This window comes from Durio zibethinus, chromosome 6 (genome assembly GCF_047325235.1).
Source record: "Durio zibethinus cultivar Kanyao isolate XHJ-2024 chromosome 6, ASM4732523v1, whole genome shotgun sequence".
NCBI classification, from domain to species: domain Eukaryota; kingdom Viridiplantae; phylum Streptophyta; class Magnoliopsida; order Malvales; family Malvaceae; genus Durio; species Durio zibethinus.
Genome location: NC_143167.1, coordinates 11,576,536 through 11,594,111, shown reverse-complemented (window position 1 = coordinate 11,594,111; position 17,576 = coordinate 11,576,536). Strand labels below are relative to the sequence as shown.

Genomic DNA, 17,576 nt, shown 5'->3' with positions numbered 1-17,576 from the left:
AAAAAAGTTTAAAAACTACAACAAATTAAAACTTATACATTTAATCAAATAATTAATAAAAATACAACGAACAAAATATAATATAAAAATTAACAAAAAAAAACTATAACGATAATATATGAAAGAGAAAAGATCAACTTACATAATATAACTCTTTTTTAATTTTACATATTTTTTTAATCATTGATTTTAATATATTTAAAAAAATGAGATTAACTCATTTTTTTATTTTTACTTATCACTTTCATCATTTAGATATATTAAAATCAAATATTAGAAAAATGTGTAAAATTTAAAAAAGTTACACTATGTAAGTTAATTCCTCCTCTATATATATACTTTTATAAAATTTTTATTTATTTATTATTTATTATTTTTATATTAAAATAATTATAATATATTCAAAATAATAAAAAGTTAATAAACCCTAAATGGTTATTTCTAATATCATACTAGTATGAGATTTTGCACTTCGTTGCGGCCCTAGGAATTTTTAATTTGCAAGGTAAATGAAGGGTGTAGTTTTTTTTTTTTGTTAATTGTTCATAGTAGATATAACATAAAAACAAAAGAAAAAAATATTATTCTAAAAAAAATAAAGAAAGAAAAATAAAGCTGTGACAAAAAATAAAAAATATATTATACAAATGTAGCAAACAAATTAGGAATTCATATTTCTTAAATTTATTTTAATTATTTACTCTTGTCGTGCTCTAAAAAAAAGACATTAAATTATATAAAAATACAAAAAATTTTGCATCAAGATATTTTAAGAAAATAAAATAACTATTAGATATAAATTAATTACAAAATCCACAATTGATTGCCACCCATGAAAAAAAATTAATCATTAACCATTATAACATATCTTTAATTTTTAGTGTAAGTTCAAAAACATGGTTTTCTCATACTTCTCTAGCCAAACTCCTTTATTTTATGTAATCACCACTTCTCTTTTTTTTCATTATTCCTCTTTCCTCTATTTGTCTTTCCCCCTGTAATTCTAGATGCTTCCATTTTTTAATTCCATTTATAATCATTAAAAACACTTTAATAATTTCAACAATAAAAAAAATTTTCAACCCTATCTTTACGGAGGATATATGTAACCATTCTTTTAATAAAATTGTATAAATATATTTTTATTCTATATAAAAGTAATCTTTCAAGTTTCACTCGAAACTTTGGAAACTTATTTTGTTGGGTCTTTCTTTCACTGTTCTTTTAATTAACAAAAAGATAAATTTAAATCAATTGAAATCAACCGTGTAAAAATAAATAACTTTCATGAAATTATTTTTAATACGTGGTATAGATTAAAAAGTTAATAAAAAAAGGTAAAATATTTTCTTTTTCCTTACATTTAAATCGGTCATCCTTCAAAATAAATAAAAAAAAATTCAATAACTATTATTTACTTATGTGGCCTTAAGAATCATGTACTCACACGTGGATTTACGTATTTCTTTATCTAAATTCATTCACTTGTCTTCTAGCCAACATCTAAGCTCATAACATATTTAATTCAATAAGGTTATCAAGCTCATAACATATTTAATTCAATAAGGTTGGGCAGCAGTCAAGTTTAATCCCTTATCGTTAACTCAAAATAAAAATTAATATAGTCATTTTATTATAAAATATAACTTTCAATTTATAAAAATTTTTTAGAATACTTTTAATTTATAGTTTATAGATTATAAGGGAAAAGAAATGAAAGAGGTGATTTCCTGAGAGAGAAAAAAAAAAAAAGAATTGTGTTTGAATTGATAAGGACGGGTCCATATTAAACTGTGCAGCACTGCTGACTTATCAAATCAAAACCTAAGTGATTTATTAAATGTCCATTTCAACTTTCAAGTTAAATTATCAACATGTAAGCTGTCTGCCACCCAACTCAGTTGACTCTGTTTCTTCACTATTTACAGCAAATTTTTTGTCTTCCACTTTGTCACTTCTTACTCCATCAATTCACCTTTGGCTTGTATGCTGCCGACGTGTAACCTATTTGGTCAGTTTCTCGAAAGATGTTAATCTCATTGTTTTAATAAGCCGAATGAGATATCAAAATATAAGAAATGACATAATGATATAATATAAAAATTATATAAATAAAAAAATGATTGTGATATAAATTAAAATTTTTTTTAAAAAATAATATTTAAATTTAATAAAAAATAAAAAAAAAATTAAAATTTTATATTAATATAAATTATAATATATAAATTTTATATAAAATATGATATAAATATATAAATTATTAATATTTTATATAAATTATAAAATATGACTCGAATTGATATTCAGTCAATTCAATTTATTAAAATATTTATTATTTTGATTTTAGATTTAATATTAATATATATTAAATTTAATAAATAAATAACAAAAAGTTGACATTTCATTAAATGGTAACAGCTTTAACTAAACAACAAGATTAAAGATTTATATCTTATTGCTCATAAAGTTATTTTAAAACAAAACACCAATTTTAAAATAATAAAAATGGGTTCGAATAGTCAAATTTGATTCGGTTCTCGGCTCAACCCAGTTCAACTGGCTGATTGACCTGTTCTTAATTGGTTTGATTATATGTCGACTTTGATATTCAAATCATAGGGTTTGTCTAAGCTAGGTTTTGAAGCAAATCATTTATCAACTAACTAGGAAAGCAATTCCTTGTAAATAAAAAATTTTCTTATCTATCAAATAAATCTTGTTATTAATTAATATTGGAAATATATTAAACATTTTATGTATACATATTTCCAATTTTTGTTTGGGTACAAGAAAATTCCACATTTCATTGTTCATACGTATGAAAATTTGTCCATCAAGGCCTACAAATGTTTCTAAAATGCCCGGTTTTATCGTGGGGAGGCCTTATGTTGTGCTAGCTAATTAGCAAATTTCAAACAAAATGATTGAAAATGATCTCTTTTTTTTTTTTTTTTTTGCTGTATTGTACATGTATTTCTTACAAAATGACAATGCTACAATGATTGCAATTGATGATTTTGATAACTTCAAGTCAAAGGCAATCTCATATTGTTTTTTGCAAGACAAAAAAAAAAAAAGGATAGTAATAGAAACAGATTTTGCCTCGAGAAATTTTCGAAGGTAGACTATCAAATAGTTTCTCATGTTCACATACCAATTGAAATGACGAAGAGCTTTTTCAAAGGTGGGTAACACTATTCTCAAATCATGCAAATATTAGTTTTGTAGGAATAGCAACTAGCTTTTGATGTTAGGCAGAGACCAAAGCCATCCATTTCTGAATACTGATTGCTTCCTCTAGTATAGCAGCTTTTTATAAACTCTTTAGGGATTGCCCCATCTTCAGCCAGCTAAGAGGATTGGTTTGCCACTACACCAACAATTCCCCCATACATCGTTTCAAAATGTGGCCTAAAATTAATTGGCAGCCCTACCAGCTTTTGCAACTTAGTGCCCTTTCAAGTGCAAGTAGGGCCTTTTAAAGGACGGATGATACTTCCACTTTGAAGTTCACTATGCCTCATGATTAAAGGTTAGTTTGGCATTATTGCTGTAGTAGTAAAAAATAAGTTTAAAAAGTATGATAAAAAATTTTAAATGTTTGATATTTATGTGAAAAAATATTGTGAGTAATTGAAGTATCTAAAAAGATATACATAAAATTATAAAATATTATAGATAAAAAGATAACATAGTAAATTTCTATCTCAAACATATTTTTCATTACAAAAATACCTCTAGCTTTTTGGTTGGTTTGAAAATCAAATTTTTAGACTGAAAAGTCACTTTTTTTTTTTTTGGTTATTTTAGCATTAAAATTAGTCAAAAGTAACTTTGAAACACAAAAGTTAATTTTTACAGCAAAGCTAAACTATGTTTAAATTATATACACAAATAAAATTAAATGAAAAACTATATATATTTTTATTCTAGGTGTACGCTTTTTTTTTTTTTTTTTCCTTTCAATCCCACGACAAGAACGTTGGAGGAGATATACAACAATCCTTTTATTTTGTTGTTACAAGCATGATACTATTTATGATCATTCCTTTCTATATATCAACAATTGAGCTACATAATGTTGATGGAGAATGGACTTCAATTATTGGGCCGATCAGTCCTAATTGTGTGCAAAAATTATGGTATAATTCATAGGATGATTAAATTTGTTTCTTGTGGGCGAAGGACTATATTCAGGACAAAATAGTAAGAGAAAGATTATGAGTGGTTTTTCTCTATAGGCGCTTAGTTTGTCTTCGTTTTGTATGATTTGTGATTGTTTTTAAATTTTTGCGTGAGTCATTAACCGAAGGACTTTTCTTTTATATATTTGAGACGCTCAAGATTAATTCTATTCAAAAGTTATATTATGCCAAAAAATTAAAAAATCCGTCGATACTATCTTAAGAATTTATAATTAGTAGTTAAAAATTTTTTTTTTTCGTTTGAAATCTTTCGGTGTCCGATAATCATTTTAAATTTCGATTAATTTGAAGTCGAATCAAATTAAATCTTATAAAGAAAATAAATTCTCTTAAATTTATTTTTTTATTCACAAAACTTAAAACAAAGAACTTACTTAAACTATGTTGATTAAAATTTCTGTTATGGTACGAGCTTGAGATGCATAAATATTGTCACCTATCTTTTGTCTTCTATAATGAACTTCGTGAGCCTAACTATAATAATATACAATTAGGGGATTTATTTTTTATTTTTTGATGGAGCAGTGAGGAAATTTAAATATTTATAATTTGAGGTACTAGTACTCACTTGTCAATAGATTTGTTTCTAGCGATGGCCAAAAAGAAAAAAGACCTGATTAATTCTTGCAGGGGCAGCTAAATTGTTAGCAAGGTAGCTAATGGGTTATTAAAGGCTCGTGGGCTGTGGCCTTTTGTTTCTTTCTAATCAGAAGTTTGTGGACTTGAGAAAAATTAGAGCCGTTGATTTAGATCTCGGTCATTGCTTTTGGCCCACTTATTTTATTGGTACAAATTGTAGCCCAACCGCACTCGCCAAATCTGAAAATTAGGAGTAGATATTGACAAAAACAAATCTCTTATAATTATTAAACTATTAATCATTTATAATTTATAATTGTATAAGATTTATCAAAAGTTTATTTAGAATCTAAATTTATAATTGTAAGGATAATTTAAAGTTTGGAGTAAAAAATTGCAAAGTGAAATCTACCAATCATTGGTATCCAATTCTTGGTTTAAAATTTTAAGGGTAGTTTGATATCTTTTATTATTAAATAAAACCTAATCTTCTAAATTACTTTGAAAATTCGTAATAGTTGTTTCAATATTTGGTCTAGTTTTCTCTCTTAAAAATATACGCCTTCAAGTAGATAATAATGGTCAAAAGTTTTTTTTTTTTTTTTTGTGTAAAAATCAACCCTTTTCTGAAATTAACATATGCAGTTTTTTTTTATTATTATTATTTTTAGAAAAGGGGTAGATGCCGTTATAGAGAGGATTTAATAAGATAATCTATTCCGTACGCTTGTCAAATCTGATGTCTTTTTTATTCATCGAGTACACTGTTTTTAAATATTTATTTAATGACTGAAGTTTTTTTTATTTTAAACAAATAATTAGATATTTTTAGTTAACTGGGAATTTGACATGCATTATTTATTTGAATAGAACATAAAATACAACAGTCTAGTTAAAAAATATATAAAAAATTTCTGAAAGAGTGTAGGTTGAGGTGGATCATTCCTATATATATATATATATATAACTCTATATTAAACACATGTCTACATATAAAAATAATCATTTTGTCCCTTCAATACATGCCTTTTGGACAAATAACTATGTAAATGAGCCTTCTGCTTTGGGCCTCATCGAAGTGTCATCCCACCAATATATCAGGTTCAAGTCCAAAATCATGTTCAATTTAATTCAAGATCAAATCCAAATTATCCACATATGAAAATTAATTTTTTAAAAATTTCTTTGAATTATATTCACTTACTTTTTTATTTTTTAATTATCTATTTTATTTTTTTATTATGTTAATTTATTAAATTATATTTTGAAAATTCAAGTTGTAAAAAATATATTAAAATATTGAATTATTTAATTATTTAAACATCCAATGATGAAAGTTTGATTAGAAATAGTGACAATTTTCTAAATTAAAATTTAAAATGATGAGAACTTTATTGGATCTACTAAAAGTCTTAGAAATTTTGTAAATAAAAATTAAATAAATTCATAAATATTTTTTTAAAATAAAAATTTAAGGTTAGTATATTTTAATTAACTCTACCAAAATAATAAGAAAGTCTTAAAAATTTTCAATTTGAAAATTAATTAAATTCATAAAGAATAAATTAAAAATAAAGTTACAAAAAAATTCAAAAAATGAAAAATAGAAAATAATTAATAATGGATGAAAATATATATAATTAAAATAAATTATTTTGTTATTCTCACAAAACCTCTTGCATTCTTTTTTACATGTCAATGTAGAGTATAAAAATATAAATCAAAATTTTCAAATAATGAATTTCAAGAAAATATATAATGATTTTAAATAAAAATTAATTTTCTTAAATTTGAATTGAGAATTGACAGAGTATTTTGTAATTTTTTTTTCAACAAATTATTTATAATAAAATTTTTTTTTTGAAAATTTTATTTATAATAAATTTAATTTTTTAACTTTTTAATTAAAATTATTTTTAAAAAACACTATGACAAAATGCAGACAATTATTCTAGAGCATGTGTGTGTGTCTATATATATATATATATATATATATATATATATATATATATAAAGAAAGCAAGATTTATCGATTAAGTATCTCAACTAACAAAAACATTTATAGATTGAGTATCAGAAAATTAGAAGTTTAATAGGCCAACAAAAAGAAAGATTTATAAGTTGAGTATTAGGAGTATCTTAACCCAAAAAAAAATTTTTTTTTAAAATTGTCTAGATAAGATACAACACTTGTTAAAATCATAAAAATTTAACAAGTTTTAAATTCTAGGCTAAAATATTAAAAAATTTCCTGAATTTTATCAATTTATTTAGATAAATTTTTATATTTTTATTGTATCCAAATAAGTCTTTATTTTTTTATTTATACCCAAATAAATTCTTATTTTAAATAAAACATTGATTTACATTAAGAACTTATTTAAGTACAAATTAAAAGTTAAAGACTTGTTTGGATATAAATTAAAATTTAAAATCTTATTTGAATGTAAAAGTCAAAGGACTTATTTGAATCTAATAAAAATATGTGGGCTTATTTAAGTAAAATAATAAAATTCAAAAACTTTTTATTATTTTAACCTTAAATCCTAAATATCTAATATACCCTAACTCTCTCACACGAGAAAGCTTGCCACAAAAAATGTGTTTTATAAGTTGAGAATCAAGAAAATAATGTGGAAGAAGATAAGTTAGTAGTCATAAATAAAGTTAATAGAAATTATGATTACTCAAGTTATTTACTTATGATTCAACCAAGTGAAGTTTAAAACTACAAAATTTTTTCTAGGTATATGAGTTATGTCCCATTTTATAGGTTGTCAAACTTGAAAGTCTAAAATCCTATCTTGATTTAATTTTTTTTGTTGTTAAGCTTGATAGGTTAAACCCTTTTGTATTAACAAGATAGTACTAGGAAAGCAAGTAATGTTTTAGATAAGATGATAAATTGGATCCATCAACTTAAGCATAAGTTTTATAATCTATTTCAATAAGTTGTATGATTGGTTTTTGTAAGATTGTAATTGACAGTAGAAATAAAATTAATTTTTATAGTAGTAATATAAAAATTAATATTGGAATATATATTTAAATGTAAAAGCAGAGATTGTCATAAGATGAATTATAATAAAAAAATTATTAAATATATTAACTAAAAATTATATGTTATAAAAATTTTAAAATTATTTAATACTTATAAAATTAATTAATAATTGAAAATTTTTTAAATCAAATAATAGTTTTGTTAATAAAGTTTATTTTTATATTAAATTAGAAAAATTATTTTATAATTTTTAAATAAAAATAAAATGAAGAAAAATAGAAAAAGAAAAGTTAAAAATTGCTAACTTCAAGGAGAAAATAGAAAAAAAATAAAGAAGCTCGGATGTTGGTGGACTAGAACCTTAAACTCCAGTGAGTAAACGACGAAAATCACAACGTACCACAGCATCGTTTGAAGTTCAAATCTACTATTAGTATAGCGTTTTATAACAACTGCATCCCCACAAACTCAGTCTAAATATAATGGTTAATACGAATACTAAAAATGAATACTTCTTTTTATCAAAATTATTTCTAATTTAATTTTGAATGTCTCTTAAGTTAGATTTTATATCTTATAAAAAATCTAAATGACTTAAAAACTTTTCACTAAAACTTAAAAAGCTCGATTTTTTTTAACATACTTTTGGATAAAAGTTTTTCTCCAAAACAAAAGGATAAATTTCATTCATGATTTCTAACATTTCATTTTTTTATGACTTTAGCCTTAATCCTTTACTTGTTTCATTTAGATATTGAACATTTTAAAATATTTTATTTTGATTTTTTTATCAAATAATTTTGTTAACATAATATAATAAAAAGACAAAAAGATATAACAAAAACCCTTCTTTCGAAATGAACTTTTCTGTTCACCTCCTCACTCTCCCTAAAAGTAAAAAACTAATAATAAAAAAAAAAAAATGCAGAGGCTAGCAGGGAGTGGAAAAAGAAACCTAATAATAAATGAATAATTAATAGCAAACAACTACTCTTTGGAGTCGAGGACTTCTATACTAAGTTTAAGCTTTTTAGCTTTATAATGAGGTCAGCACATAATAATCATTAAATTTATATAGATAATTATTAATATTGATTAAGTTGTAAAGGGGAGAAGGATAAAACTTATTTATCAGATAATAAGATTATAAAATAAAATTTAAAATATCATATTCAAAATTTAAATGATTTTTACTTTATGTAATAGTTTTTTTATTTTTTATTTTATTACTTGTTTATGAAATTACTTAAAATAAAGAATAATAATTAAAACTATTACTTTATAGAAAAATTTTAAAGTAATTGGTATCTTTTAAATAGCTAAAATGTATTACAAAATAAAAAGGATAGTTCCACACAAATTAATAAAATATTAACATAAAAAAACTTGCAAAGGAAAAAACGTAAAAGAATTTATATTTTAAAATAATAATTCAAAAAATTATTTATGTAAACATGTAATAGGAATAATAAAATTTATAACAATTGACGTAAAATATGTTAGACAAGCCGTAATACACAAAAAAAAAAATGAGTTGTGAAAATTTTAAATATAATTTTTTCGAAGTAAAAATTTAAGACATAATTGAATCTAAGAATAAGTGTTAAAAGATATTGTTTTATCATAAATAATTAAATTGGTAACATAAAATTTAAATTAATTATTTTTTTATAAATATATAAAAAATGGCTAGAACAATATTAACAAGGATAAAAAATAAATAAAATAATTTTTTCAAATAAAAATTAATAATAAATTTATTAATTTAAACAAATAAAAGGAATTTTAAAATTCATATTATTTTGTGCAAAATGGTTAGAAGTATCATAATACCAAAGAAAAAATTATAATAATTCTAAACATAATGAAATAATATAAAATATAGATAAAAAAATATAAAATATAATAAAAAATATAGATAACGTAAACATGTGAGAAATAATATAAAATTCAAAGGTATTATAATCTCACGAAAACATAAGTACTCTATTGCCTCCTAAAAAGGGATAGATTTGAGAGTCTGAGTATAAAACTTGTGCATGAATGCAAATATGCACGTGTGTAAGGAAATGAAACAATTATTAATTGAAATAAAGTCAACAATATAATTAGCATCAATACAAGACAAACAAAATAACATAACAAAACTAAATGAAACCATCAAAATTCTGCCCTTTTTTAATCTTATTTTTATTCTAAAGTGAGATAAGGAATTAAAATTAAATATCGAAAAAACCATAAAATCAAAGTATGGATAACATATGTTTAATTTTTAGATTAACTCTCTAGCATTCTCAGCGGAGTCGCTAAGCTATCATATGATTTTTCGTCCAAGAAGACTTGATCACTATACTTCGTGAAAATTTTTTAAATCACCACTAATATTTTTTGTAGGGTGTGATTGGCCACCAAAAATATCATCTTTTAATAAAAATATTAAAATTAATTAAAATTTACTAAAAGACGATTAGGTTTGCGAAACAAAGTTAAGTTTGAAAGTACAATTAGGAGTGAGGAAGGTATCAGTACCCTCACGTCATCTGTTCAAAGAATAGTATCAATTAAATATGTACTATCTTTTAATTTTGATGAAATAGTCTTTTTTATATTTAAATTTAATTTTCTAAAATTTGTTTATGAAAAAAAACTATTGTGAAATTAGTATTATTATTATGTTTGCATTCTATAAATTCTTCAACATTTTGACAAAATTTATAGAAAATCCTTATTTAAAAAATATTTCAGGAAAATTTATTCATAAAATTCTCAAAATTTCATCATAGGATATTTTATTTATTTATTAAAATTAATTTTAGAATTATCTTGACTCTTCAACGAAATCCTAAAAATTTTTAAATAAATTTTAGAATCATCCTAGCTTTCTGACAAGATCCTAAATAAAATCATTTTTATTGATGATATTAAGAGATTTTAATTAAATATTTAACTAATTTTTTGTGATTATTTTTCTTGTTTTTTGTTATTATTTTTTCTTATTATTTAAATAAATCTTTATTTGGTAAGAAATAATTTTTTTCTTTGAATTATCCCAACTTTTTGGTGAAATCTAAAAGTTTTTTTTTTTTTTGTAATAATTAAGAGATTCATTTTAAGAAAAATTTTATTTTTTTATTCTTTATTTTTTATATATATTAAAACAAATTTTACTGTAAAAAAAATTTTTAGATTTGCATTAATTAAAAAAATTGAACTTTTTCAATTTTTTTAAATATTGTATTTTAAAAGATTTATTCAAATAAATAATTATTATAGAGCTATTTGAAGATCAAATTCTAGATTTTTTTAGATTTGAAGATGAGAAAAATCTGCACTTGATTAGGAGAAAATGGTGGCACTAGTGACTTTCTCAACCAAAAATCCAGCCTTTGAAATTTTTGCCCCAAAGTCTGATAGTGCATTTAACGCAACAAAATTTTGGGACAAAACTAGAGAAAAAAACCCTAGGAAATAAAATAAAAATAATATATATAATAAAGCTAAAATTAAAGTCCAATAAATAAAAAGAAACAAAATTAAATTTGCATTGAAATTTAATTGGGCCCAAATAAGAAATCCGACATCTTATTAAAGTAAAATTAAGAAATTTAATTTTTTAGATAAAATAGGTATCTACAACTGCCCCTCTTTGCACATTGTTAAAAATCTAGAATAAAGCAAAGATAACAAGACAATAATTTTGTTCGGGCAAACACATACAAATGATGAAACATTGACCACAAATTTTTTTAAAAAAAATATTTGAAAGACTTTTTTAAGTAGAGGTTTGACAACTTTTGAAAATTTACAAGCTCATCTAAGCAGAGATTCAACATTTTTAAATGGATTTTTTGACCAAAGGCAACGAAACTTTAAATAGCTTCTTTAACCAGAGGTAATGAAACTTTAAATTAAAAATCCAAGAAGACTTATAGATTATGCCATTTGGTCTTACAAATCATGCCTAATTTTGATGAAGCCCTATAAGTAAAGGTTTTTAAAATTAAAAAACTCATTTGACCAAAGGCTATGAAACTTTGAAAAGGGCTCCTCTAATTAGAAACTATGACACTTTAAATACCTATTCTAACTAGAGGCAATGAAACTTTAAATGGTTCCTCTGACCAAAAGCTATGACACTTTAAAGAAAGCTCATCTGACAAAAGGCAATGAAATTTTAAATAGCTTCTCTGACCAAAAGTAATGAAACTTTAAATTAAAAATCCAAGAAGACTTATAGATTATGCCATTTGGTCTTACAAATCATGCTTAATTTGGATGGAGCCTTCCAACTAAAGGTTTTTAAAATTAAAAAGTTCCTCTGACTAGAGACTATGAAACTTTGAAAAGAACTCCTTTAACTAGAGGCTATGACACTTTAAATAGCTTATTTGACCACAAGCAATGAAACTTTAAATGTTTCCTTTAACCAGAGGCTACAAAACTTTGAATAAAGCTCATCTAACCAGAGGCAATGAAACTTTAAATAGCTCATCTGACTGGAGGCAATGAAAATTTTAAATTAAAAATCTGAGAAGACTTATAAATTATGCCCTTTTGTCTTACAAATTAGGCCTAATTTTGATGAAACCCTCTAACTAGAGGCTTTTAAAATCAAAAAGCTCATCTGACTAGAGACTATGAAACTTTGAAAAGAGCTCCTCTAACCAGAGGCTATGACATTTTAAATAACTCATGTATTCAAATAATTGTGAACTAATTCATTGTGGATTCTTTATAAAAAAAAAAAAAAAAAAACCCTTGATTGATGCCCTTTAACTTTCTAAAAATACAACAGAACAAGCTAGCCCAAAACTAATGAGATTTTTTAACACATATTGAGAATTAACACACTTTATTCAATATTTCTTTATCTAAGTTGCCCTTTTAGGTTTTCAACTCATATTTTTTCAGTTCATGTTGCCTTTTCATTTTTTTTAAGCATAGTACTTTTTTACTGCATTGGCATTGATTGGATTTAGAAAATCATCCCCATCTATTCTTGCCAAGATTGGTGCTCTGCTGGAAAATGCTTTATTTACTGCATATGGGTTTTTTTGATTAAAAGTCTATTTTCTTCAAGGATCTTGTTGGTTAATAAGAATATTTTTTAAAACTAATTCTTCTTCTTGCAATTGTCAAGGGTAAACTTTCTTATATGAGCTCGCATCATTCTTCTTCGATACAATTGACCATGACAAAGTGCAACTAGTCTATTTTCTACAATGAGATTCAACTGTTCATAACGAGCATGAAACCACTTAGCTTTTTTCAACTCGACTTCCATCAAAACACACAAGAAGAGAATTTCAACTTTAATGGGCAACAATGTGTCCATCCCATAAACTAATGAAAATGGTGTAGCTCTTATAGATGTGCAAATTGAAATTCGATAAGGATGTAATGCAAATGATAGCTTTTCATGCCAATTTTTATACACATCTATCATATTTTCAACAATTCTTTTTATATTCTTATTGGCCACTTTAACTGCTCTATTCATCTTTAGACAATAAGGCACCGATTTATAATATTTAATTTTGAACTAAACACAAAGCTCATTTATCATTTTGTCATTTAAATTAGGAGCATTATCTGAAATAATCTTTTTTGGAAGTCCATATCAATATATGATCTCTTTTTTGATAAATTGCAAACCACCATTCCTATCACATTAGCATATGAAGCCACTTCTATCCACTTTGTGAAGTGGTCGATTACCACTAAAATGAATCGATGTCCATTTGAAGCTTTTGGCTTAATGGACCCTATCACATTTATTTCTCACATAAAGAAAAGTCAAGGTGTCAACATAACATACAAAGATATTGAAGGAACTTACATATTACCTATATAAATTTAACATTTGTGACATTTTCTAGCATAATCGATGTAATCTTTTTTCATTGTCAACCAATAGTATAATGCTCTCATAATTTGCTTATTCATCATGTGGCCATTTGTATGAGTTCCATAAACACCTCATTAGATTTCTTCTAGCAACTTTTTGGCTTTAGCAACATTCACACATCTCAATAATGTTTGGTCTCGACTTCTCTTAGATAAAAATCTTCCATCCAGAAAGAAATCTATCACTAGTCTTTTCAAAGTTCTCTTATCATTTTATTATATGTACTCTGGGTATTGCTGATACTTGACATATTATAATATGTTAGAATACTAAGGTTTTTCATTAACTTATTCTTCAACATTTGAACAATGAGCTGGTTTCTCTTGCAAGCTCAACTTGATGGGTTGGACTTCAACATTTTCATTTAGCTTAAACATTACCACCAATGTAGCCAAAGCCTCATCCATTTGAATCTCTTCTCAAGGTAAATGATGAAATCAAATATTCTTAAATTTTTTTTGATCAATTTTGATATGTACTTTTGGTATATAACCAATTTTAAATCTTTAATTTCCCATTCTTCTCACAATTAATACATGACTAAGGCAGAGTCTTCATAAACTTTCCATGTATAAGAATTCTTTTTAAAAGCAGCTCGAAGACTTATAACACATTCTTTATATTTTGTCACATTATTGGTGCAATCAAAACTTAGTTTTGCAATGATTGGGTAGTAATCTCTTTTTGAAAATATCAAATCTACTCCTATACCATGCCCTCAAGCATTTGATATGCCATCAAAATACATCTTCCATGCATCTTTATTAGGCTATTCTTAATCTAAGTGCAATACAGACATTAAGTCTTTATTTAAAAAATCGAATGTCATAGGCACATAATCTTCTTGAACGTGTTTTGCAAGAAATTCAACAGTAACACTTTCTTTGATTGCTTTTGGGACACATACACAAGCATTGACATCCATGTGCATTTATTAGCTAATGGGCCAAAGGTACCGGACTTCTAATCTTTCAAGTGCTAGTGGTTTTAGCTTTATTCTTATTCTTAACTTAGCAATTATTTGTTAACAGGTCAGCAAACCTCTACTGGAGACATCCAAGAATGGATATCTTGCAACTTTGTCTCATTCAAGTTACTCATATGTTTCTTTACTTAAGCATTTTCTCCCATTAATGAATCTAGGCAAGTCTTCGTAGGTTCTAGGCTATTCTTTTGTTCATTGTACCTATTCTTTCGGTTTCTTGTCAAATAATACGACTTACCATTCAGAGACTGTTTCTGAAATAAGCTATTGCTGATGCAGGAGGCTCATCAATCTCTCTTACACATGTTGCTTCAGAGTGAATAATTCCATGGTATGTTTGCTATTCTTTGTTTGCCCAATATTCCAAAAACCGAGTCATTACTTATCACCACGTGATAAAAGTATAAAAAAAATGTGATATGTAGATATGGATGAGGTATGAATTCTGCTAAAGCTGCTTTAAAAAGTGACACAAGAGTGAGTTCTATTTTTTTTCCTACTTAACTATGTCTTAACTTGATCGCATTTTCAGTTTTCCCAAGTTTGGCATATTTATATTTCTCTCTATTCATTTTCAGGTACTTGCCTTTGAAGCAGGAAGAAAACATAAAATTAGGGTCAACATAATATCTGTCGGAATGACTCTTGCTCTAATCTTTTATTAACCTTTTTTAAATATCAAATGAGAGAGATTTCTTGTCAGGAATAGGAATACTCTGAGAATCATTGCCCTTTTCTGAACCATAACATGTAATGCCAATGCTTTCCTGGATGTTACCATGTGATAATTCAGTCCTTAACCCTTGAAACACATCAACAAAGTGAAATTTTTAGAAGACATTTGGTTATCCTTCACATACCTTGTCTTATCTCATATTGATGTAATTTAAATTCATGCAAGCTTTCCATTATTAGCAATATAGGCTTGATAGATGCCTCTTTCTCTTTAAGTAAATCAGTGATGCCTCATATCATGAAGGAATGAGGATGGCGTAATAACTATCCTGAGAACTCTTCGTCATGTAGTTTCTTTCTAGGGGATAGTTGAAGGAAATAAATTTTATGAAGGTCATGGTTTGATGATCTTGTTATCTGTTTTAAGAAATAACTAGCATAGTCACTACATAATTCAGATCATGTCCATTCTTTGAACTTTTAGACCATGGCCATGTTCTTTTGCCAGTACATAGTGTTGAAATCACTGAGGCTCACATCTCTTTGAAAATTTCACTTTGAAGGGAAATTTAGTTAAATTCTGAGGCTGGACTTGGTGATTGTTCTTTTTTAATGTTATAACCTTTCACTACCCTATCGTTTAAGTTTTTTTTTTGTTGTTTCTGATCGACAGGTCCTCTAAGAAGTCGTGCTGCAAAAGCAATTGAATTTATTGATAATATGATTCAATAGTCATTGGCTAATGCACCTCTCCAGAAAGAACTATCTGCAGGTGATTTTGATGAACTATAAAGATTCGAAGCACTTTCTTTTTTATTTTTTTAATTAATTATGATTACTGAATTAAAGAATTGAATGAAACAGATGAGGTGGGGAACATTGCTGCCTTCTTGGCATCACCTTTGGCTTCAGCTATAATAGGTGCTATTATATTTGTTGGTAACGGTCTGCATGCAATGAGTGTTGGAGTTAACAGGCCCATATTTAAAGACCTCAACATTCCTAGTGACAAGCATTTATTGTAGCTACCAAGATTATAGCAAATTCGATGCTAAATGTTTATTTTAGCTGTCTATTGTTGTTACTGCATCTGGGATGTTTAATCAGCAGCCCCTTTTTGCCATGCATTGCCCATGAAAGCTTCGTGTCTTACCTTGTTTGTTTTTTTTCCTTTTTTTAAGGGTTTTCTTTGGGTAGAGACTATTCTGCCAAATCTATATTAAGCATTTTTTAAGTGAACAATTTCCATTAATGGTTCCATTTGCTGCATTGCTGATTAAAACGGCCGTTTGAGCTTTATTTCAGTAGGAACTAGCCGCGTATTATCATGATAGAGCTAGCAAAGCGAATCCAAAGTTCCAAACCTAAAAGTAGACTTAGTGATTTGTGTATGTTATGTAAAATATTAAAATTCATGTATTTATATTATATTTTATATAAAAATTACGTGTTACAATATGTGTTGATATGAAAATTTAAAATATATATTTTTTATTTTGTTAAACCTATATATAATTATTGTTAAAAGTTAAAATCGTATTATTTTTATATTTTATTTTCGTATCACATTCACGTTGTGTCAGCGTGTTATATTTCAATTTGTCAGGTTTACCCAAAATTGTCATATAACTTGCCCTTACTTCAAATTTAACTTGCGTCAAATTAATTTTAAAACTTTGCCTATTTAATACTTGAATTTGATTCAATTAAAAATTAATTTTAAAAATTAAAAACTTTAATTAAAAAAATTGGAAATTCAATTATATTAAGATTTTTTAATGCATTTTTTAGTTTTAATATTAGAAAACCTTAAAAAGTATTTGTTAAATTTAAACACTTTTGACCAAAATTTCTATTCATCGATACCACTAAGGTTTTTTTTTTTTTTTTGAAATTAGATGATGAAAATTTTAAATCCAACTCTTTAGTAGGAAAAAAGACATGTATTAATTATTAAATCAATTTTTCAGGTGCATTACTAAATTCGATTTAACTTTAATTTTGAGGTTGAAAATTGTGATAATAAAAAGTTACTACTATAAAGTGTTCATTAAAGAATTGAGTTAGAAAAATTTGTTATTTGAAAATTATGATAAGTATTTGATATTGTTAATGTTAATAAATAAAGTGTCTAAAAATTATAGTACAATGTTATTAATCTTTTAAATTAATAAAAATATAAAACCTATTCTCAAACCACTGTTTTGGACCTAATGCACATAA

At 25.1% G+C, this 17,576-nt stretch overlaps 1 pseudogene; it reads left to right on the top strand.

Moving 5' to 3' along the window:
• The window catches only part of LOC111284327 (enoyl-[acyl-carrier-protein] reductase [NADH], chloroplastic-like), a 29,603-nt pseudogene extending 13,225 nt beyond the window's left edge, over window positions 1-16,378 (top strand).
• The last annotated feature ends 1,198 nt before the right edge of the window (window positions 16,379-17,576 follow it).